General features: G+C 33.4%; 1 protein-coding gene across 3 annotated transcripts in view; it reads right to left on the bottom strand.

The window, feature by feature from the left end:
* Window positions 1-24645, bottom strand: part of LOC129233132 (nuclear hormone receptor HR96-like) — a 65716-nt gene extending 41071 nt beyond the window's left edge. The window contains exons 1-2 of one of the 3 annotated variants that reach the window (XM_054867198.1): window positions 24530-24645; window positions 12640-12737 (exon numbers count right to left, since the gene is read on the bottom strand). The gene's annotated coding sequence lies outside the window, so the exon portion shown is untranslated. Of the gene's footprint in view, window positions 1-3334; window positions 3436-12639; window positions 12738-24529 lie in introns of those variants that run through there. The other 2 variants (XM_054867204.1, XM_054867219.1) reach the window with 2 other exon arrangements.
* Window positions 24646-25010: the final 365 nt, after the last annotated feature.

Genomic DNA, 25010 nt, shown 5'->3' with positions numbered 1-25010 from the left:
GACTGAAGTTTTTTCCTCCTTTTCTAAACCATTTCAAACATAATAAATCATAAAATTCTTGAGTACATGAGTTTTAATTGATTGAATGCTAATACATTAGAAGAATGTTATAATGCACACCTTGGGGCCAGAGCTTTTACGTTATACAGGTTTTTTGCATTATATAGGTCATTTCACAAATTTTGAAACTAATATATATATATTTCCACTTCAGAATAAGTTTTAACTTCAGTTTGTATTGAAGCACTAATTATGAAATGTAATATTTTAAAAGTATATTTCACAATCAAAATAAAATGATATATCCTGCAGTTCTATCTTTATGGTTTGCATAACAGCAGCATTTTCAAGAGTGATCTGGTATTTTTTTTTTTTTTTGAACTGCGAGTTCTAATTTTCATTTAAAACCTTTGAATTAGGATATAAAAATGAAAAAAATGTTTCAAAATTTAATTTGCTGAACAATTTTTATGTTTGTAAGGCAGAACGGAAAGTTTTTTTTAAACTGCAAAACTTATTTTTCACATCTAAATCGTTGTGTGGTTTATAGAGTATTGTGTTATATAGGTCAGCGTTATAAAGGTATTTTACTGTACATTATACAAAATATGTTCTGTAAAGCATGAAGAAGTAGACAAAACTATTTTCTTATACAGTGGACGCGGGTTAATTGAATCAGTGGTTAATTAAATCAGCCACTTTAATGAATCAAATTGTCAAAAACAGACTAAAACCCAGCTTTATTGAATTATCCGCTTTATTGAATCGGCCGCTTTATAGAATCAAAACTGTTTAGAACCAAAGTGATTCATATAAGCGGCGGCCACTGTATCCAAAATACCTTTTTAAAACAAGTAGTTATGAATAAATACTAAAATTGCAATTGCTTTATTTGTTAGGTAGTAAAGGGGCAGCCCTTTTACTGGATGTCTTTTCATCCAAAAGTTCACTATTTGCATTGAGAAAAAAAGGTTCCTTGAAATCTCAAAACATGTGTATGCAGTATTCTGCTAATTTTGTGCCTCAAAACGTTTTTGATCACCATTTACTTCCCCTTTTCTGTGTTTAACAATATTTGCAACAATATTTAGGAAACATGGTTAGGATTTGTTAATAGTAAATTTTGATGAATGAAAAATAATAACAATCAGACAATGCAGTATTTGTTCTCCATCATTATGATTTCAATACAAATAAAATTAAATAAGTTTGATACAAAAACTGCAGGAGTAAAACAGATATGCACAGTACATTTCAAAGCACGATAAGATGCATTGTAATAGAATACAAAATAGAGAGGTTATTAGGCATGAAATACCAATCAACATTGGACAACTCTTTATTGGTTCAGTCTTAATAATAAAGGTGTAACAGCTTCACCAATCACCTACATTGATATCAGTACAAAATCTTTTTTTTTTGAAATTAGTTATCCTTGATGGATCACAATCTACGACCCCAGAAATTGGTTACCTTGTTGATTTCAGATGTAAAAGCCTTAGATCTAATATTTTCCGAATCAAAAGATTGAAATTACTTTGTAATTCTTTAAATATTATGTTTTGTAACAAAATCTAAACTGTAACTAATTCTGCTCGTGAAGTAGATTTGAAAATTGTAAATACAGTCAAATCTCGATTTAACGAACCTCTATTTAATGAATTTCACGATTTAGCGAACTTTTATTTTTCCCCAACTAAAATAAAGGCAAAAACCCCTATTTAACGAATAATAAACACCGATCTAACGAATTATTTGAACATCCAAAAAAATTTTTTTTTGTTCATTTGAGTTAGGAAATGCTGGATTGTTTCCCAAATAATACATCCATATATTGTCTGAAGCAGAAAAAGAACTTTATTGGAATCTGCAATTTTTGAAAGGCGAAGGGGCAAAACCTTGAAAGTTTGCAATAGGGATTCTGATGCAGAAAGTGATAATGAAACTCCCATTAAAAGTTACTTTTTCAAATGTCTTAAATGGCCTGGAAACTAGAAACGTATCTTATGCTTCATGCAGCTGGCTGTAAATGACACAGTATTTTCTTCTCTCCATAAAGTTGAAAAAGAAATATTTTGAGTTAAGTATCAAGGAATTTTTCAAACATCTATTACTCGGTACTAATATTTTTCTTGCAGTTATTGAAAGTAATTTGATGAACTGTTTTTAGACTAACTATTCAACACTTGTCAAATAACATAGTTCGAGATCCATTACTGCATTGTTTTGTTATTTTATAATGCAATTTCAAAAGCTTTTTGATAAAAAATGTAACCACTTCATTTAGTTTAAAATGTTTGACGTTCAAAACACCAAAATTGGTTGGTTGCTAAAGAATGAACAAGAAGAAAAATCCTAAGAAATAACTATTACAATAAGTCTTATTTTTATGAATAAATAAACACACTTAATATATTACATCCCAATTAACAAAATTTATTTTAAACAAACTTCATAGAATCTAGATATGTACCGAGACATCTGACTGTAGAATAATGAAAAAGTTTAAACATTTTACTTTAAAAATAAAAAAACAGCGGAAAAAAAGAAGAAAGTTGAATTAATTCTACCACTTTTAATTTATTTAAATATATATATTTGACAGTAGAAGTAAACTTTTATTAAAAATACTTTCAAAACATTTAATTTGCAGTATGGTACTAAAAGATTATTTTAAGATATACACTTATTACTACAACAAAACTTGAGCTCAGAACCTTTTGTTTAAGGTATCTAATAAACAACAATTATTAACTAAAAATAGCAATAAACTGAGGAGACAATAGGACACACAAAAGTATGAAATCTGAAGGTATTTTATACATGTATTTTTTGAGTTATTTATTTTTTATGACCTATCAAGTGATTTAAATTTCTTTGACAAAAAAGCAGTTTTAAAGCAGCTCTAGCTACATGAGTTTCAGTAAATTTAAAATCATGATTGATTGATGTATTGAAGGTTTATAATAACCATACTTGCTGTTTCACAATTTAAAATACAAATTTAAAGTAAATATCAAAGGAGTATTTTATTACATTAAGCAACAAAAGACTAAAAAAATCTTCCATAAGATGTATTAATGATTTAAATTTTAACTTCAGGTATCACAAAAGTATAGCATGCGAATTACAAGAGAAGAGCAACAATGACTATTGCAGTTCAGTATTCTAAACATGATATCTGTAGTGCAATTTTTCCCATAAATAAACTGATTTAAATTCTTACAGTAAAACAAAAGAAATAATAGTTGTAGCAATAATAACAATTAACAAAGAACTGCCTAGAAAATTTTTACTTACATATTATATATAACAGATAGTTAATTAAACCTACCTTTTTATACAAAACAAAAGCTAAATTGAGATATGTATGAAATGATTATTAATACTTAAGGTAAACAATAATACACATGTTTTTAATCCAAAGAGTGAACAACACAAAACTTTCTAAATATTAGGAAGCAACTACTTCCAGAGCAACCTTACTGTGAACTAATCCAGAAGAGAAAAGCTGTACTTGGCCTCAAAAGCATTCAAGTACAAATGCACTGAAAATGATAAACAGCTGAGTTCAAAATACAGATAAACCAACTCAGCCAATAATAAGAATTTATAACAAAAAGGGAATCTGAGCTGCCAATAGAAGTCTTGATCAAATATCAGAATCAGTGACATCATGCTTACAAAATGACATTTAAAAAATATTTTTTTATTTTTGCATTTAGATTTTGATGGGAAGAAATATGCTGTTTTTGCAAGTTTTACTTCTTTTTTTCACTAAACAAATTTTACTATCAAAAATTTTAACAATAACTATAAATCTCCATTTTCTGTTCTTTTTTTATTTTTAAATTTTAGTTTCAACATTAAACAATAAATGTTAAATGCAGCATGCTTCTGTATTGCAGAATAATTTAAAACTGATAATGCTTCAAAGCAATAGTTAAATCTTAAGAGAGAAAAATGAATCTACGTTACTGAAGCAAAAACAGTTGTTAACCTGGATGGGTTTAAAAATCTAGAATTCAAAGCTTTGTTATAAGTGCAGCACAGCAAATAACTGAGATACTAAAAAGCAGAGATTTATTTATCCGAATTCTAACAAACTCGATTTTTAAAATTAAAACTAAGCACTTTTAAAGGAACTATTCAGAAAAAATAAACACTCATATTCAGAAAACCCATATCAAGTGTAAAGTGAGAAATTTTATTTAAAATTGTGTAGTCTAGCACAAAATACACTGGGCCTAAATTTAGTTTGAATACAAATGATTAGAAGCACCAAATATTTGTAGCTTACTATCATTATAAAGTGGGGAAAATGATTTAAAATATTATGACAAATAACCTTTCTATGATATCATATTTTATTCGGCCGCCTGGTATTTTATGCTGCTCCTTAATTCTTTAATGTTAGCTTTGGTGTAGAACAGGAACAATTTACACACAACTAATTTCAAAAACAGAAAAGTTCCTTCAAAGAAAAAAAAAATCTTGTTAGTTTTTTGTTCATTTTTGACATTGAAGGTTTCACTGCAACTGAAATCACCAAAATTCAATTCCAACAGACATTTCACATGAAAAGAAACATTGTAATATCATATACATATATGCTGGGGGTGAATTGGTGCCAGAACCCACCAAAACAAAATTCTAGCACAGCTTTACTCAGGAATGAGAGTGCCAAAAAGGGAGAAAGGAGAATATTCATACAAAAAAAAAAAAAAAAACTGGAGATATTAAAAAGAACGTGCCTAGGAAACTACTACAGTCTTCTAATTGACATTTCTATAGAGAAAAAAGATAAAAAAAAAAAAAAACTCAAAAAAGAATGACATTTTCTTTCTGAAATTAATTAACACACTGTGTTAACCTTTTTCACCTCCTAGTTCTCGGGTTTCATATGGATAATTTAAACTAATGTAAAAACAAAAAAATAATTGGAAATTTAAAAAAAAAAAACGAAAAAAAGGATTTGGTTCTTTTGCTGAAGGTATCTAACCAGACTGTGAAACAGCTCCTATGGAGCTGGATCATGGCGCAAAGAAAGAAACTAGCAACCTTGCTGTTCAAGGCAGCGAAGATGCAGTTCTGCAATCCACCAACACTGCAGTAAGAGGGCAGGGTGTGCTCACCAAAACACAAAAGCACAACATGCGCAGACAGGAGAGAAGGAAGCTGGGACGGGAGGTGAAGGCCACTGGGCCAGCAGTTCTTGAGAAAGTTGGCAGAACCAAACGGCTTGGGTCGAAGGTATCAACCCCTTCCCCTGCACAAACCACTACCTCTAAAAGAATGAGGACAAGACCTACCGACTTATGCCCAAGCAGCAAGTATGTTCAAGATGGCTGTTGTGAGAGAAACTTTTCCTACTGAGAAGCTATCTTAAGATGAGGCGGAAAGTATCCAACTAAAATCCTTAGAAGGACTGATCTGATCAGGGCCGTAAGCGCTGTCATACAAGCAGGCACACTGATTGTCCACTGTGACGATGTAGAAACCACTGAGTGGCTGAAGAGCATACTTAATGGCAACACTGAGGTAGTTGGCACACTGCACTTAAAGATGTCAGGGCTAATGAACTACTAAAATCCATTAAAGTTGCATTCAACACAAAGGATGTTTTCACTAAAGATGCTGGATTATTGCTTAGGCGGATTGACCGAAGCAGGAATCTGAGGAGTGGCGTTTTATCCACAAAGTGGAGGAACAATACACCATAAGATGGATCTTTGAGGTTGATCGGGAGTCTGCTGAAGCAAAAATGTCGACTCTGGAGCTTATACTGGCTTTGATTGTAGAGCATTCAAAATCTTGAGTGATCCCAGACATCAGAACCAAGGAAGCTCAAAAGGAGCAAATCACGAGTTGCGACAGGACCCTGCTCATTGGGGGCTATTGTTTCTAGAAACGGCTCCTGTCCCCCAAGCCTACTCCTCCTCCAGGACGATTACGTGTATATAGTAGTGTGTATGTGTGTGTGCGTGAAGGCACGCATGTGTGCCTGTGAAGTCTTGTTTGTGTGCGTAGACCTGTGTGTATGCACGTAGGCGTGTGTGTGCGTGAAGGCACGCATGTGTGCCTGTGAAGTCTTGTTTGTGTGCGTAGACCTGTGTGTATGCACGTAGGCGTGTGTGTATGTGTGTAAAGGCTTGTGTGTATGTGCGTGTGTGTAGGACATGGACGCCCCTGACCAGGAGAAACGGATTCAAGGAGGCAGTGCTTAGAGTCGTGCCTGCTTAGAGGACGGTGGGCTGTGGTGCTGTAGAGGGTCCTTGGTCCAAGCTGAAAAAGGCACGGACATCAAAGACGGTCAAAGAAGAACAATAAGCAATCGTGATTGCTCAAAAAAAAAGAAAAAGCTTTTGTATTAACTCTCTGCAGTATAAATTAAGACATTGTTCAAGGATGTTATCAAGATCATTATTCATTCCTCCATGACCAAGGGAGCATGCCGCTCTCCCCCCCTCCCACCAAACCAGGAGTCGCCCTCCAAAATGAGGAAAATATCCCTTAAAACACCCCCTATCTAACAATTTCAATGTGCAGTCTGTGCCATGACCATCTCTAAGTGGACACACATGCATCATTTAACTATAGGATTTAACCTTGATTAGTTGTAAATAAAAAAATGCTTATATATATACATATATATATATATATATATATATAGGTAGAATCCATGTCAATTCAACAAGGGCTGTAACATGATGGTCTTGGATGTTTTTGAATTCAACATATGTTAAAATTTATAAAAAATAAAGAAATATGTTTTTTTTCGTTTTGCCCCAAAAAAAATCTGGGTCGAGATACAGGCCGTCAAAGATGGCGGTCCTGTCATGATTTCTCACTTGGGATTTTCGTCAAAATCTTTAAAGTACATTATCTCAGGAACAGTAGAATATATTTTGTTGCAGTTTGTTTTAAATAAAAGGATATTTTTTCTTGTTTAAAAACATATGTTACATTTTGAAATGTGTGCTTTAGTTTTTTTCCACAGTCGTTTGAAAAAAAAAGTTTAAAATAGTGTTTTTGATTTTTCTCAAATATGTCAATTTCAAAATTTTTCATTTTTTTACAGTTTATAAGCAGGGCCGTCCAAAGCTCTGACGGCGCCCAGGGCGAAAGTTTCCTGGCACCCCCCCCCTTCCATACACACAGAAAAATCAAGTTAGCTATAACATCAGTGCATAATACATACTTGAATTTCTAACATATTAATGAATAGAACAATCAGACAGCTAGGCATAATACAAATTAAAAGACAAGCAATGAACATGTTTCTAATATTTGTAAACATTAATGCCCCAAAAACTTTTCGAAAAATGAAAATGTTAAAAATTCAAATATTTATCTAGTAAAATGTTATCGCACTTGATAAAAAACTAACAATTAAAACTTATTGTTACTTTATTCATATTGATCAAACTAAGAACACAAATAAATAAGTTGCTGATTATAAATAGAAAATTTATTTATCGAAGTAAATTACATCAAAATTAGATTTTGATCTGGTCTCATCCAATGACTCTTTTCAAGAGTTTTTTGTGGCTTTACTTGTACCAACTTAATACCAACTTTCATATGTGTTATAAACAAAGATGTTATTCTTTTGCATCAAATACTTGTAGGTTTTAGGGAGAAGCCCACAAATACCCAACAACATCGAAAATTGCTCAGAATTGCGTTTTGGAGCTCTAATTTCGAAAAATCACTGGCCCTAATATTTCAAAATATGGCCTTACAAATTGCGTTTTAAGACTTAAGTTTAAGAAAATATTCCTGCAAGGGTCCCCATGCTGCCTTTCTTTAATATAACAAAAATGGGTTTTTTAAACAACACTTACAAAAAAAAAAAAAATAAGTGGAATCGCCCCTGAATGTAAAACATGGATTAAAGTTTTTGAATCATAATTTTAAACAATTTTCCCAGGAAATGCTCCAGATTCTCCCGTCCATAAAATCATCAAAGTTCTAATAAAGTTGCGTTTTTAAAACTTCAATTTCGAAAACTTGCAGAGGGAGAAGGAAATGATTTCAGTCTATTTAAAAAAAATCATCGATCGGAAAGTTTCTGAGCTCCCTCCCTAACGTCAATAAACATGGCCTATAGTCAAGTTTTTAAGGCTAAAATAGCGTTTTCAAAATTAGAAGTTTCAAACTTTTAACTGGATACCTTTTGACATTTTTTCCTATCAGATCAAAAAAAAAAAAAAAAAAATTCAGTTTTTTTGTTTTTTCAATGTGACACCCCTTAAAACTTTTTCTGGTTAGGTCACTGCACGCGGGGGCGGAAATCAAGCAAATTTGGTGAGCGCTAGGTAAAGGAGAAGTGCATTTTGTTTGATTCTAAACAGTTACATTCTCAGAAATTGTATCTGCTTCAATGATACAAAGGAAACTAATATTTTGGAGACAGAAAGAGGAATATTTTCGTGCCCTAGGGAAAAAATAGAGAATTATTGCCATGATTCTGTATTTTGTATTTTTGACTGTGTATCTATGATACATGAAATGACGGGGCGCCCCTAATTTTACGCAATCGGGGCATTTTATACGATGAGGGGCGCCTTGCTGTGCCCCTCATTTCATGTGAATGTCAACGTGTTCCGTTGAAACGAGGGGCACTTTGCGGCGCTCCCTCATTTCGTGGCGCCTGGGGCGACTGCCCCCCTCTTGGGACGGCCATGTTTATAAGTACCACTGAGCACTACGCTCCCTGAAAAGGAGAGCTTCCACTTTTTTGTTTAACAGATTTCAGAGCAGTGGTTCCCAACCTTTTTCACATCCTGAACCCCTTTTCACCAAGAAACCCACGATCCCCTACGTATAGCCCGTTCATATATATATATATATATATATATATATATATATGTATGAACATATATATGTGTATGTGTGCCTATGCGCAGACAATGCGCATATACAAATACAAAAGTGATGACCAGCAACAGGCTCTGGGCCCAGCTAGACTGGTCTTAGTCAATTTACAACCCCCAGTGAAGATCAATGGCCTTCGTAAAACTATCTACTCCCTTGCTCATTACTACCTCTTCCGGTAAGCTGTTCCAAGGTTCCACTACCCTGCTATAATAATAATTTTTCTTAATATCCATGTTAGCCTGAGATTTAAATAGCTTAAAACAATGACCCCTTGTCCTGTTTTCAGTGCTAAACTTCAGCCCCATAACATCTTTCATTTTAATAAATTTAAACAACTGAATCATGTCCCCGTGGTCTCTTCTTTGCTCAAGAGTTGTCAAATATCTTTGTTGAAATTAGGAGGAGAAGTTCAGGGACTTTTATAAACACTTCAAGCTCGAAGACTTGCCTTTGAAATTTCTCAAAGTCCTAAAAATGAACGATTTTTAACGACGGGAGAGGGGGAAGTGGATAAGGATGCTATTTCATTTTTCAAAGATAAAAATGATGTCCTAAAAAAGCTCAGTTGTCGAATATCTTTGTTGAAATTTAGGAAAGAGACGGGGTTCGGGTGACCTTTCCCAGGAAAATTTTTGAGTTTGAGGTTCTGAAAATGCAATTATAGGCCATCTTAGTAAACATTATGTAAAAGATTTGGATTCGGAGTCCCTCCCCCCGATGTTTTAAGGATGTGTGCGGGAGAGAGGATCTCGGGTACTCACAAAACTCGGGTACTTTTTTTTTTGAAATTTCAGTCTATAAAAACAGAATCAGAAGTTACCTTTGATGAACAGGGAAAATGTTTGGAGACCCTCAATCGGAACTTTTTTTGAAATTTAAGCCCTAAAAGCGAAATTTATATGATCTTTATTTATGTGAAGAGGGACAGCAGGCATTCCCCTGGATTTTTTTTCGAAAATTAAAAACCTAAAAATCCATTTCTTGGCTATTTTTGATGAAATTTGAGGACGGGAAGGGGTTCCTGGCTCTTCCCTGGAATATTTCCAAAATTAAGCTTTAAAAACGCAACTGTAGGACACCTTTCACGATTAGGGTTGGGGCTTAGAGAATCTCTCACAGAAATTATTCAAAATTGAAGTTCCAAAAATGAAATTTTAGACAATTTTGGATAATGTTTGAGGGAGGGTATTCGGGACTCTGTCGTGGAAATTTGTAGAAATTGAAATCCCTAAACCAAAGCTTATGATAATCTTAGAGGATGTTCTGAGATCAGGTACTCTGGCATAACAGGGGGAGGGGTCTGTAGTCCTATAACCCTTCTCCTAGATTCGCCAATGCGCTCAAGTATTGATGCTGCTCTAAAATGATGCTATTTTTCCCCTATGAATTTTAATTTTTTAACTACGCAATAATATATTTTTAAGTATAGGGATATTGTAATGACCCCCTAAGAAGTCCTTCGCAACCCACAGGTTGGGAACCCCTATTTTAAAGGCATTTGAAAAAATGAGAGTTTTTAAGGAACTCTTTACATAATTGCAGACCTGTAAATTCAAAAAAAAATTCACAAGTGGCCAGAAAACTTTTAATTAAGTTATATAGCAAAATTTTCATTTTCAGTCGCCATTTTATTCAGGATATGAAATTTAGTGAGAACATTTAGCCTAACTATTCTTTCGGCGCTACGCTGAAAAGTTGCGTGGGGAAATAAAACGAATCGGCTGGAGACCGCGTTCCGGTTTTTATAAAAAATAAAATTCCTGGATAAAGTAAAGACTTAAAATGAAAATTTTGCTATATAAACTAATTAAAAGTGTTTTTTGGCCACTTTGTTGCGGAAAATTGTTTTGAATTTTCAAGTGTCTATAATTATGTAAAGAGTTCCTTAAGAACCCTCATTTTTTGAAATCCCTCTAAAATCTGTTAAACAAAAAAGTGGAAGCTCTCCTTTCCAGGGAACGTAGTGCTCAGTGGTACTAATAAACCGCAAAAAAATGAAAATTTTTGAAATTGACATATTTGAGAAAAAACAAAAACATTATTGTAAACTTTTTTTTTTAAAGACAGTGGAAAAAAAACTAAACCACATATTTCAAAATGTTGCTTATGTTTTGAAACAAGAAAAAATATCTTTTTAAATAAAACAAACCACAACAAAATATATTCTACCATTCCTGAGATAATACACTTTAAAGATTTTGATGAAAATCCCAAGTGAGAAATCATGACAAGACAACCATCTTTGGCGGCCTGTATATCGGCCCAGACATTTTTTTCAGCAAAACAAAAAAAAAGTGTTTCTTAATTTTTTATGAATTTTAACAAATGTTAAATTCAAAGAAATCTGAGACCATCATGTTACAGTGCTTGTTGAATTGACATGGATTCACAACCTTAGCACTTTCTCCACATTAAAAGAGCAGGGTGCTTCCAGGTAAAAGGGTATTTCAAATCAACTAAAAGTAATTTTTTGAAAGAATTTTGTTGTAGAATTGCTTTTATTTTAGAATCTTCCCGCACCATTTAAATGGACAAGGGAAATCATGGAATTAAGTTTCAAGGCCAAGTTTGCATAAATTTTAACCTTTCAAGAAAGATTTGCGTTTTTGGTCAATTGTTGATAAACTTCAAAGGGATCAGGGAGGGCACATTGAAAGATGCAAAAAAGAGGGCAGGGTACAAGGTACATTGAAGGTGCACTTAAAATGGACAGGGTGTAGCACTTTCTTAATTTCTCTGTCTGTTCTAAAAAGAACATTGCTCTGTCAAATTCATTGGGACCCTCACTCATACTACTGACCCTAGGGCCTCCAATAGCCTACAGACAGCCCTGAGTCTGTGCTATGACCCCTCTTTGGTTGTGGGGACACTCTTGTTTTCCCCACTGTGGCGTAGTGAATGATGGTGTTATGAGTCAACCAGTAACAACGGTTTTTAAGGACTAAAAATTTATTTGTATTCTCAGGATTATATGCACACGCAAGTATTTACACTATTTACAGTCTTCTTCAAGAGAATGAACATATGTTATTTCTCAATAACCCTTTTTTTTGCCTCAAATGGAGGACTTTAAGAAATGGTAAGCAGTTCACACTTTACAACTGTAGTTGGAACTGGGTTCCAGAGGCACGACTCTGTTGTCGTGCCTCTGGAACCCAGTTCCAACTTTATGAAAAATTGTCCCGTACACCAGGTACGCGAGACCACAGGTATTTCTCCACGACTCCTTACCACGGAGTCCAGACGTCGTCTCCACGATCCACCAAAAAATCTTCTTGGCACCGGAACCTAACCAGAGGCGTGCCCTTGCCAATTTTAATTTTTTTAATTGGTGGACTTCTTGGCGCTGTGATCATAGCTAAGTCAGAAAGAGATTTGAATTGCTTGACCACAAGCCCCCCCACCAAAAAGTCTACACCCGCCCACTGCACTCGGCATCACGGCACAAGATCACACGCGACCGTGAATATTAGCCCTCAAAAGGTGCGACACCGCCAAAGGACCTTCCGTTATCCCAGCCCATTCACTACACAGACTGGACGGCGCGGACTGTCAATTTTGGTGACCTAGCAAGGTCGTCCAGCAGTAGGGACACGTGTAAAGGAGCTCGTCACACCACAGACTTGCTCTATTGTTTTCATAAAAGTAATTAAAGTACACGTAAAAATATTAAAACCTCTGGGAATAAAGTTCAAAATGCAGGGCAATTTATTAAAAGTACATTTTTTATTTCAAAAACAATGAACACCCACATACCTGCATTAACTCCAAATATTACAGATCATCAGTCTTTATTTAAGCAAACTTCACGTAATATGAGCACTTCTAAGTCGAATTACCATCCAACTTTTTTTCTGAAAATATTGTTTTAGTAAGAAAATAAGCTTTAAAAAAAGCACATGTTTGTATGACACTAAAATGAAGAAATGCTTGTATTGTGCTCAAATTTAAAAGTAAAAGTAGCTACATATTCATTGGCTAAAATGAAAACTGTACTATTAAGTTATTCCATTTCAAATCAGGCAGGCATGTATGAAAAGTGTCATATGACCATCACCCATTTTTTTGAAACAATTACAGTAGCTACAACTAAAGGACCTATGAAATATCCCAAAAGGATTTTGAAAGAAAAAAAAAATTTCTTCAGTTACAGCCTACTAAAATTCTGCACAAAATCTGCCATTTTGGAAAAAAACAGCAAAACAAATAAATAAAGACCTATAATCTTCTAGGCATAATTTTGAAAATTTAGTTAGGTTTTTGATAAAGAAAAAAAATTAATTTTGGGGCAAAAAAACTGCATTTTTACCAATTTTATGATTTTTTTTCTACATGAAAAAGTTTTTTTTTACTAAATGGAGATGGCCTTTATATGATAGTTTCATAACATATTTTATAATAATCCTTAGATGCATACAGCCTTGGAAATAAAATTTGAAACTTTGAAAATTTTCAAAAATTAGCAATTTTTGAAGTGAGATTACTTAAAAAATCCATTATCTTTTAAATCTAAAAATTGGCTCATTTGATCCCAATCTAATGCTTAACAAGTGGATATACACTGCATCCCGTATTTTTTCCAATAAAATGTTTTATGATTTTTTGAAAGTGACCTTATTGCTCATGGCACGCATGTAAAATAAAAATGTCTGAAATTCTGATTGTATTAAAGCCTAATAGCTACAATAATGGTGCACTTTTTATCAGCCACACCTAAAATCTTACTGACTTTTAATAATGTACCAGTAACAAACCGCTTTCGATGACCTAGTCAATTCATCTTTTTGTATGACTCTGTGTGTAATTATAGAAGAGCCTTTGGTGACCATCTGACTTCGTTATATAAATATATTCTGCTGATCAGCCCCTAATTGTTATGGGAGCCGAGTTCATATGCTTCCTTATTTTTTTCAATCAAATTTTTGTATTTTTGACTGAATTCAAGTTAGCATTAAAAAAAGTTCTGAAGACTATAGGGCTCCTGCACTTCTTTTGTTAGAAATTGGATCCCTGACTACAATAGCTACCTTTGGTGATCTGTTTCGTTACTTCAACTTACAATCATGTTTAATTGATTACTTCTCTTATAAAACAGGTGGGCTTTCTAAATTCTTAAACTATAGGTGAATTTTGAGTTTTGAATTTAGTATACCTATACTTATGTATAAAAGTAATCATACAAGGTAGGATACAAAAATTATGGGACAGCATTCACCAATGACAACCAAAGCATGAAATTAAAATTAATCATTTTAAATGCATTGTACTGTTCTTCCCTTTGATGGTTTCCCCTTTTATGTAATTGACTTGAAGAGAAAGAATTGAGAGAGAAAAAATATGATTCGTTGCGGCATATGAAAGTAACAGTGAATGCATAGCTTTGTAGACAAAATAATCTAATATTGAAGCAAGAAAAAGGAAAGATTTTAGCTGTTCCTGATAAAATATGTCATTATCGTAGCTATTAGGCATTAATATAATCACCAAGGGCTCTTCTATAATTACACACAGAGTCATACAAAAAGACAAATTGATTGGGTCATCAAAAGTAGTTTGTTACTGGTATATTATTAAAAGCCAATAAGATTTTAGTTGTTGCTGATAAAGTGCACTATTATTGTAGCTATTAGGCATTAATATAATCAGAATTTCTGTGAGTGAAATTATTAGACATTTTTATTTTACATGCATGCCATCAGTGATAAGGTCACTTTCAAAAAATCATAAAACATTTTATGGGAAAAATATAGGATGTGGTGCATATCCACTCATTAAGCATTAGATGGGGTTCAAATGAGCCAATTTTTAGATTTTTTTAAAAATGGTTTTTTTGAGTAATCTCATCCCCAAAAAATTGCTAATTTTTGAAAATTCTCAAAATTTCAAATTTTATTTCCAAGGCTGTATGCATCTAAGGCTTATAATAAAACATGTTAGAAACTATCACATAAGGGTTTTGGACTGCCATCTCTATTTAGTAAAAAAAACTTTCTTTTCATAGAGAGAAAAAAAAATCATAAAATTGTTTAAAATGCAGTTTTTTTCGCCGCAAAAATATTTTTTTTTCTTTATTGAAAACCTAACTAAATTTTTAAAAGCCCTGTTTAGAGGATATATAGGTCCTTATTTATTTTTAGAAGAAAGAATTATTCAAATAGGTTAAATACTTTTGAAATAGTGTCCATTTCAAATGGAGTGTTTTGTTGGTTTTTTCCAAAATGGCAGATTTATCCATTTAGGATAGTTTATATGTCCCTTAGTTGTAACTGCGATAATTAAAAAAAAAAAATGGTGATGGACATGTAGTGATGTAAAATACCCAGGTATTTATTTTTAGGGGTAAATACCCAGGGTATATACCCGGGTAAATACCCAGGGTATATACCCGGGTAAATACCCAAAATGGGTAAATACCCAGGTATTTATTTCAAAAATTTATATTCAACTAAAATACTTTTCTGTATGTATTCCATTATGTATATATACAACCAATCATATACAAAACAATAAATTTTTGCCCAAAAATTTTATTTTGATCACATATTTAAAGAATTATTGTGTGAAACAGCTTAACAATCTAATATGATATTCACATTAAATGTGTTGGATATGCCTAATCAACGTTGATAGCCAAATTTCAGATATGAAAAGCCATTCTACAAAAAGAAAAAAAGCTTAACTGGTTACATAAAAAAAAGCAAACATCAATTTTTTAAGGCCCTAGTCTTTTATAACCCAGTAATATGTCCCTGCATGACATCAAAATGTAACGAAATGTCGCTCAATTTATTATTACTATTTATTTACCTATATCTTATGCAGAAATTTCCTCCAAACTTAGTTCAATTGTTCAGGTGTATTCTGTATTACACACACACACACACACACACACACATATATATATATATATATATATATATATATATATATATATATACACGTAATATACATAAACACTTAAAATTTTTAATCTTTTATTTTAGGGTTTACGTTTAAAAAAGAAAATAGTCACCTTTTAATACTAACCTAAAATTTTTTTGCAAAATGCGTAATTACTAGGGGATTTACCCTGCCTTCGGATAAATACCCAAAAAAATATTTACCTTCCCACCCTACAGGGGAACAAATGCAAATGAGCAAGGCAACAGAAAAAAAAAATTTGTTTTTTTTTTTTTCTTATTAATGTGAAAACTGTTTCTATATTTTCCATGTTATCACTTAAATATCAATTTAAAAAAATAATACCATAGTGTCTTAATAACTTCTCAGTTTATTCTTCCAAACATCCCTCATGCTTCCTTTTTTTCATTTTGGATATGACTAACCTAGATTGTAATTTTGAAATCCTGAAGTTCATAATGAATTGCTTATACTTCTCCAATTATGACATTGAAAAGAAAGATTCTTTGGCTCACGATACGTTTCTTTCATGATTTCATCAAGTCTTTCAATAAAAAATATTATAAACTGTGTAATACATATGTATATATCAGTTTTACCAATTATTTCATATTTAGATTTTTAAAAAAATTCTCATTAACTTTTTTGCATTTTTTATAAAATACCCAGTTTTTGGGTATTTACCCAGGCCTTGGGTAAATACCCGGGTAAATACCCAAAAAATATTTACCTACCCGCTGGGTATTTACCCGATCCACATCACTATGGACATGTGACAGGCCTTGCCTGATCTGAAATGGAATGGCCCTATTCTAGTTTAACTTAGAAAATTTTGTCCTTTTTTTCTGCCTTTTAAAAATATTAATAATATTTAAGTATTTTACTCATTACTTCCATAACATAACTATTTAGATCCATGCAAAAGGACTTGGAAATATTTTAAACAAATTTCTAAATTTTGACATAAATAAAAACAAACAAATAAAAAGTAAAGTATGTTTAAAAAAGAATTAAAAAAAAGGGGGTGATATAGTTGTAGAGAAGCATGTTTATATATTTTTAAAAGAATTATAACAAACTTGTAAAATACACTGGCCTCAAAATGTTAGGGTACAACATGTTTTTCGAAGCTCACCGTAATAAAAATGGCAGTAACAGTAAAATGCATAGTTTGCATAAATGATAATAACAAACTTTAAAACCATTTATGAAAAAACAGTTGATACCACTTTTATTTTATAGAAAAGAACATATTTTTACAAGTGAGAAAAAATATGCAAATATCGAGCTTTCATACTTTTGTGTGTAAGTGTGTTGATTTTCTAGTATTGTTGGCAGTATCGGTGACAATAGTAAATAAAGTTTAGAAAATGTTTCAGAGATGTCATTTACCAGATTTGTTAAGGTGGAGGAAAGTTGGATGGAAATGGGATTGTCACAGGCTGATACTGCTAGATGTCTCAATGTGTCTCGTAGTAATGCTCAGTAATTTTAGGATCGATGCCAATCTGAAGATTCTGTTTCCAGACGACCTGTTAAGGCCGACCACGAGCTACAGCACCTGCAGAAGACCGTTTTCTAGTTCTTTAAGCCCGAAGTAGAAGAACCACTACTGTGCCGCAGCTCGTTGCAGACTACTTTGTAGCATCAGGAAGAAGAATCTCTGCTACTACTGTGCGAAATCATCTTCACAATGCAAGTCTCTGTGCAAGACAACTAGTTGTGTGTGTTCCCCTTAACGAATCATAGCGAAGAATCCGCTTATGGCTGGCAAGATAACATGTGGCCTTGAACCAGCAGTAACGGGCTTCTCTGCTGTTCACAGACGAGCCCAAACTTACATTACATTCAGGTCGTCTACTGATCTGGGGGAAATAGCGCAATAGATCCCATCAATCCAAAACTGTTGAAAGACTACAGTTATAGAGGTGGTGGGGAATCATGGTTTGGACAGGGATCTCGCTCGGTGGTCACACTGACCTCAACGTGTTCCATGGAGGAACTCTGACTGGTCTGAGATATCGGGATAAGATCCTTGATCCATATGTCTGTCCATATGCTAGTGCTATTTGTAATAATGTCATTCTAATGGATTATAATACACTACCTCACCGAGCTCAGATTGTTGAGGAGTATCTTGAAGATCACGGTTTGGGACAAATGGAATGGCCAGCTTGATCTCCAGACCTGAATGCGATAGAACATCTTTGGGACTATCTTGGCAGAAAGATTGATCCTTTAAATGTTTAAATCCTCCTCTAAGGTCGTTACATGAGCTGAAACAAGGCTTAATCTGTGTCTGGTCTTCACTTCCTATTCCGGTGTCTGACAAATTAATAAACAGCATGGAAAATCGATGCCGCCAATGAATTCAAGTTAGGAGGGACACATTATGTTAAAAAATCAGTCTTTAACATTTTGTTTTTGGAATTTTACAAAAATATTTTTAAAATATTTAATTCATCATTAATATAAAAAAAATGATCTTTTATATCCAATCTATCATTTAGTAAAAATGATCATTTTATAACCACTTTATCACATTACATATTAGAACCCATTTTTGTGTTGTTTCTCTGACATTTTACTACATAAAACTGATGCTCTGTTTTCTTCAAGAACGGACTTTTCTTGCAAAAATTGCATTCTTTTTTAATTAATCGTTTTTGCAATACATTTATACAAATTTCTATGACGCATTCAATAAAAACCATTTAATGCACATATTCTCCAAATTTTTTGTTTCTACACTCATTCATTTGCAAATTAGATGCAAAAAAAGTTTTTACCTTAACTTTTTGAGGCCAGTGTATTTGAAAATTAAGTTAAAACATTCAATTAGCAATACTCTTTTAAATGGTACTTTTTAATTAAAGGTAAAACCATTCTCATTCAAATTTAAGATAAAAGATAAAGGGCAAAATTACACATTCTTAAGTTGATGGTTAATAGTAGGAATAATTTCTTTACTAACCATTTTGCTTTATTCAAATGAGTTTTTTTTTAATTTTACAAGCTAACAATCCTAAATACATTAATAATCATAAATAATATGTTTTTTAAAAAATGGGTTGATAAGAGATGCAATCAGGCCCAAGTTTTCCAGAAGGCAATGAGTATATAAACTCAATGCATTTTACAGGGGAAAACACCACAATACATGCATCCAAATGATGGGCAAGCTGCAATTTGATTTGGGTTAAAATGATTATACTAATTACTCTTTAGCATTAAAATCATTTTTTGGGTGTTGATTGATTGATGATTTTCTATAGCTCCTTTTTCCATTAGCCGTACCGTGGCTGATCGTGATCTTTAATCTTGCCTTTTGTTAAAACATACAGTGCTGTAGTGGGAGGGATGAGATGCCCTCTCTCAAAATATTTGTTTTTTGATTGTAAAAGGAATGCAGACAGATCGTATGAAATAATGAAGACCTATTGTTTTAATCCATCCTTTCCCCCCTCACCCGAGTCCCCCTAAATTCCAAGGCGAGTTTCCTCACATATATTTTTTTCAACTACGGTACCAAAAACATCTATAACTTTTTTTACAACTTGGAAACAAAAAAAATTTTGTTAGGCAGAAAACCATTGATTGGTACTAAAATTTTAAATGTACAAGCAGGCCCGTCATTTTGAAGGGGCAGGAGGAGTGATTGACCCCCTGTAGTTTAAAAAAAATTAAATGTATAACATATAAGGTTTTTGTTGCTTTTTAGCATAATTTGTATTGAGTATATACTCTTTGACCCCCTTTGAAAAATTCCAACTGATGGGCCTGTGTTCAAGTATGTTTTCATACTTGCAAAGAGAAATGTTAACTGTATATTTAGTAGGACTCGACTGATGCATCGGCGTCGATGGTTCAACAATTTAGCCATCAGCATCGGCGGCAGATGCTAACTTGGAGAAAATATTGGCCCATCGGTTTTGAAAAACATCGCAAAGGCGATTGAGTTGGCCAATGTTTTCGAAAAAAGGACCTTCGCTGTGTTACTTGTTAATACATAGTAAAAGGAGTTATTGTTTTCATCTAAAATATTTTACTTGAATTTCAGTATAAATTTCTCTTTTAGTCACCCATGAAAGAATTTTTAATACTGCATTCATGTACAAACAAGTTAATTATTGCGTTGTTTTTTGTGGCTGGATGTACGTGTACCTCTCAAAAGTCATAACTCAAAAATGGTAAACTGTAGGAGGTTAAAGTTTCGTACGTGGGGCCTGTGTACATTCTAGTTGTGCACTTTTCTTTTTGTTTTCAATGGGTGTTCTAAAAGGCCTATTTACTCATTTTTTTGTGGCTATCAATTACTTATTTCAATGCAAAACTAATATTAAGTTAAATGCAAATGAATTAATCAGCAAAATAACAAATTGCTAATCAGCGCATGCTTGTTTTCTTACTGAAAAATAAATGTTCGTTTCATGGGCCTCAGATCTACTTACTCATTACAAAGACAATGAATGACATGATTGAAATGACAGGCACCAGACAAAATGAAAGCAACAAACAAACTTGATTGCTCAATAAATAAAACAAGCTGTCAATTTTTGTTATTTTTTCATCTGCAGAATTTTGCAAGTTTTTTTTTTTTTTTTTAATCAGTTACAGAAACATTTTTCAAATAGAAAATATTCCTTTATAGTCCGGTCAATTTAGACAATGGAAATAACAAAAATTCCGGGAAAGCTAAATTTTTGTGGAGACCTTGGTTTTAGCATTACAAGAGAAGTGCCAAAAGTCCCCGTCGATCCCATGGGCGCTAAAAAAGTTATTCGGGGTCAAAGGTCAAAATTTTAGGTTTTTTGGATTTCTCAAAAACGGTAAGTTTTATCGAAAAGTACCTCAGACCAAAGTTGTAGATCTCAAAATTCTCTATAAAAAAGGTCCTTATGATTTTTATCTCCAAGACCAAACCCAGATATTGCGTACTCTCAAAAGACAGCCAGTCACTTACAGAATCCCCTCTACTCGCATGGCCTTGAATAACATCTGGCTATTCTAGTCTGTGTGGCGTCGTTCACATACCCAGGGGTGCCCAACCCAATAAGGGCATGGGCGCACCCCTCAATATCGCGGAGACCCCCTCAAAAGCAAGAGCCCCCCTCCAAAAACTGAGAAAAATACCCCCCAAAACAATCCCCCTAAAAATTTCGATGGCGCAGTCTGGGCCATGACCCCTTCTAGGTGAGCTGACGTACATGCTTCTTTTAGAGTAAAACGTGCAATTCGAGTGAATAAACGTGTTTATTACAAGCGTCTACTGTTTGTGCTGATCAATATTTAAGAAAAATGTCACAATTTTGCTTTATTTGCAACAAACTTTTAACTGAAGGTGAAACTGTTGTGCTGGGCAGTCGTGGAATGCCAACTTTAATCGATGCAAGTGTCGGGAGAAGTTATAAGAATGCTGATTATTTAATAAATACTTCAAAAGTAAGTCCTTCTCGTACTGTAGCGCGATTAAGTGATTTGAATCCAGCTTTTGTTTTCAAAAACACTGCTTATTTTGTGGCTGTGAAGCGGATGAGGAGGCTGAGAAGAAGAAAGCGCAGAATTATTGCAGAAATATTCATAAAGCAGCGACTAAATCATACTCAACAGTAAAACGTGCAAGGACAGCTCTTGGTACACCTCCGAACGATCTTTAGCTAATTTTAAAAGGGATTCTTTGAATGCAAGTGTAGAAAATTTAAGAATTTTTCTGCGATAATTCTGCGTTTTGTTCTTCTCAGCCTCTTCATCCGCTTCCTCGCCACAAAATAAGCAGTGTTTTTTACAACAAAAGCTGGATTCATAGTCACTTAATACAGCTCTAGTACGAGGTGGACTTACTTGTGAACTGGATATGTTCATTAGAGTGGATTGAAAAAAATCAAAATCTGATAAGCGCTAAGTAATAACCCGGAAAAGTTGCCTTTTGTAGAGATATTTGGTTATGCAAAAGGATTTCGACCGCAAAAAATATCTTGAGGTGTCGCTCCGCCTTGACGTTGATAATAAATGCATAAAAACTGGAAAAAGTTACAATAATTTCATCAAGTATCAAAATTTGATAAATTTGATGTTACCGCTCTTAAGAGTAGGCTTTTTGTGTAGATTACACATTGCATAAGATCATTTTAATAATAAACTGTATTTTAAAGTTCCACACATGCGTTGAATCTTGAATTTGACCAATATAGTGTCAGAATTGATTAACACAGTGTTGCTTCGTACTTAGAGAAAAAAACATTAGAAGTTATGATTTGTAAAAGTTTGCTTTCATATTAATTAATTCTTACATAGATACGGAAAAAAAGAGCAATAAAAGCATTTCTAATCTAGTAAAAAAAAATGCTAATTCTCCACTTAGCCCATAACTTTGGCTCAAAATGTCAAATTTACCTATGATAGAGAACAAAGTATAAAAATTTTAAAATATAAATGTGGCTTGCAACAGCCCACATAAGTCACGATTTAAAACAAAAGACGTTGCTAAAGAAACTTTAATGGGTTTTGAGCCCTCAAACTGTAACCACATTGATTACAATAAAACATAAGTTTGGCGTGCGAGTTGAACTATTTTGCTTCTCATAATTTTCAGTCTTGATTGAAATAGTGGCTTGATGGTATTGTGGCTTAATATTTCTAGATTCTAATCTGAATCAAACAAATCCATCCCTTTTGGTTAGACAACAAACTGTACTGTCTGACACTTCTTTCTCTTATTTTACCCATCGTCTCGCTGCTTTAGTACGACATGTGAGGTTTTGAAAGCCATACTACTCAGTAGGTACGCCATCAAGCAATTTCTTTCAAAGTTTTACCGAAAGTCCCCTTTTTGAAAGAGGGAGCTGCCGAGTTTTACCAGTTCTGCTTATCAATGAGCTCATAGTATTCTCTCAGCTTCAAAATTGAAATCTGGAATTATAAATGTTCTTTGCCCATCTTCGACCTGGTCGTCGTAATCCGTCTCGAAACAAGTTCTCTGATGGTTATCCGCAATACCTAGAGTTATATTTTTTAGATTCTCAAAGTAACCAGTTTGCAGAACAAGAGCTGATGATCCAAACATTATACGATGACGAGTTTGAAGAATTCGATTGTACAGCGAAAATTTACAATTCCAGATTTCAACTTGAGTTCTTTGATAAGCAGATGTGGGAAAACTCGGATCATCTTCTTAAAAAAGGAATATCAGATAAAACTTGAAAAAGAAATGGAGCTTGATTGCGTTAGGTACTATTGAAATATTGGTTTCCAATACTTCACGTTATACTAAAGCAGTGAGACGACGCGCAAAATTAGATGAAGAAGCGTCAACTACAGTTTGTTGTCTAGCCAAGAGAGATGGATTTTAGAATCTAGAAATCTTAACTACAATGTATCACTAAGGTCAAACATTGTCAGGAGTCAAGATAATAATGCGACTCGCCAGCCAAACTATGTTTTATTGTATGAAACGTGGTTACAGTTTGAGAGCTCAAAAAACATTTAAAGGGAGGGGGGTGTTTAGAGGGGTATTTTTCTCAGTTTTTGAAGGGGGGCTCTTGCTTTTGAGGGGGGGGCTCCACAATATTGAGGGGTGCGCCCATATCCTTAGTGGGTTGGGCACCTCCGGGTACGTGAACGATGCCACACGGATTAGAATAGCTAGATTGTTACTCAAGGTCATGCAAGTAGAGGGGATTCTGTAAGTGACTGGCTGTCTTTTGAGAGTACGCAATATTTGGGTTTGGTCTTGGAGATAAAAATCATAAGGACCATTTTTATAGAGAATTTTGAGATCTATAACTTTGGTCTGAGGTACTTTTCGATAAAACTAAAAAGTTTTTGAGAAAAATCCAAAAAACCTAAAATTTTGACCTTTGACCCCGAATAACTTTTTTAGCGCACATGGGATTGACGGGGACTTTTGGCACTTTATTTGTAATGCTAAAACCAAGGTCTCTACAAAAATTTAGCTTTCCCGGAATTTTTGTTATTTGATCACTATTTTTATGTCTAAATTGACCGGGCTATTTAAAAAGAAAATTTAGAAACAATCAATCAAATCCAAGCTTCAACAGATCAATGTAAAAAATATTTTTTTCTGTATTGTGGAAGTGAGCATTTGAAACAGATGTTTCTTTCCAAACAAAAAACAATGAATTTACAAAATACTAAATGAATAAATGCATGAAAAAATAAACAAAATAAAATTCCGTTGTTACAACTTATTGAAAAAAGGTTAAACATTTTAGTTTTCAATCACCGTCTTTGAAATTATACTTTAAACGCTTTGCGGAATTTAACTCACATATTACTTAGATATAGGATATGTATTGACACGAAAATTTAATCTACAAATGTTTCCAAACAAAAGGGAACATTTTTCTCATGCCTCGTGAGAGAATTAATTCTTCTACTTGACAAATGACTTCCTCTTATCAAATAATTCTAAAAAATATTTCCATTTGCCTGCTTTACTGATACAATTTCGTAGTTATAATTTGGAAATCAGAAATAAAAAGTTTCTTTCCTCTTAACAAAATTGTAAGCATTCCGAATTCTTCTTTCTTTAAAATATTGAGTTTTTACAACCCTTTATTTCAGATAAAAACATTTTAATTGCAAGATTTCAACTTGTTTACTTATCAAAAACTTGACACATTTGCTTTTATTTTTATTGCATCGGATGATCACTGCCTATTGCGCACCTTTAAATTCAAATCATATTTCGAAATTATATTAAATACAAACTGTGTAAAACAGGTACCTCATTATTAATTGAGTAGATTACCATCATCTTACATTCATCTGTCATTATTTTCTAGGTAGAAAATTTTTTATTCTGTATTTATCACAATAAACATTTTTATTAGAAGGTCACGCGATCTGCTATTGTTGTGTTGCCAATCCTAGTTGACCGATAATTAAAGGTATGAGTATGGTTGCGTTCGACGAACCTTTACCGATCTACCGGTGAGTAACCGGTACTTACCGCAGAGTTCTATGATCAACCGGTTAGGCGGATTTAGAACCGAGTTCCTGGGGGGGGGGGGGGGCAGCATTTTTTTTTTAATTTTTTTTAGCATTATTAGTTGTATTGATTACAACTGGCTGGATTTAGACTTTGTGTGCCCCTAAGCTATTTCAGGTTTTGGGTCTCTTTGGTAGTCTGGTCAACTTTTCTATCGGTGGCAAAAAAAAGGCCATTCTTTAAAGCCCCCCCCCCATGCATTATTCATAAGGCCTAA

The sequence above is a fragment of the Uloborus diversus genome, chromosome 1 (assembly GCF_026930045.1).
Source record: "Uloborus diversus isolate 005 chromosome 1, Udiv.v.3.1, whole genome shotgun sequence".
NCBI lineage: Eukaryota > Metazoa > Arthropoda > Arachnida > Araneae > Uloboridae > Uloborus > Uloborus diversus.
Note: the sequence above shows the minus strand (reverse complement) of the source record. Positions and strands in the feature narration are given on the sequence as shown.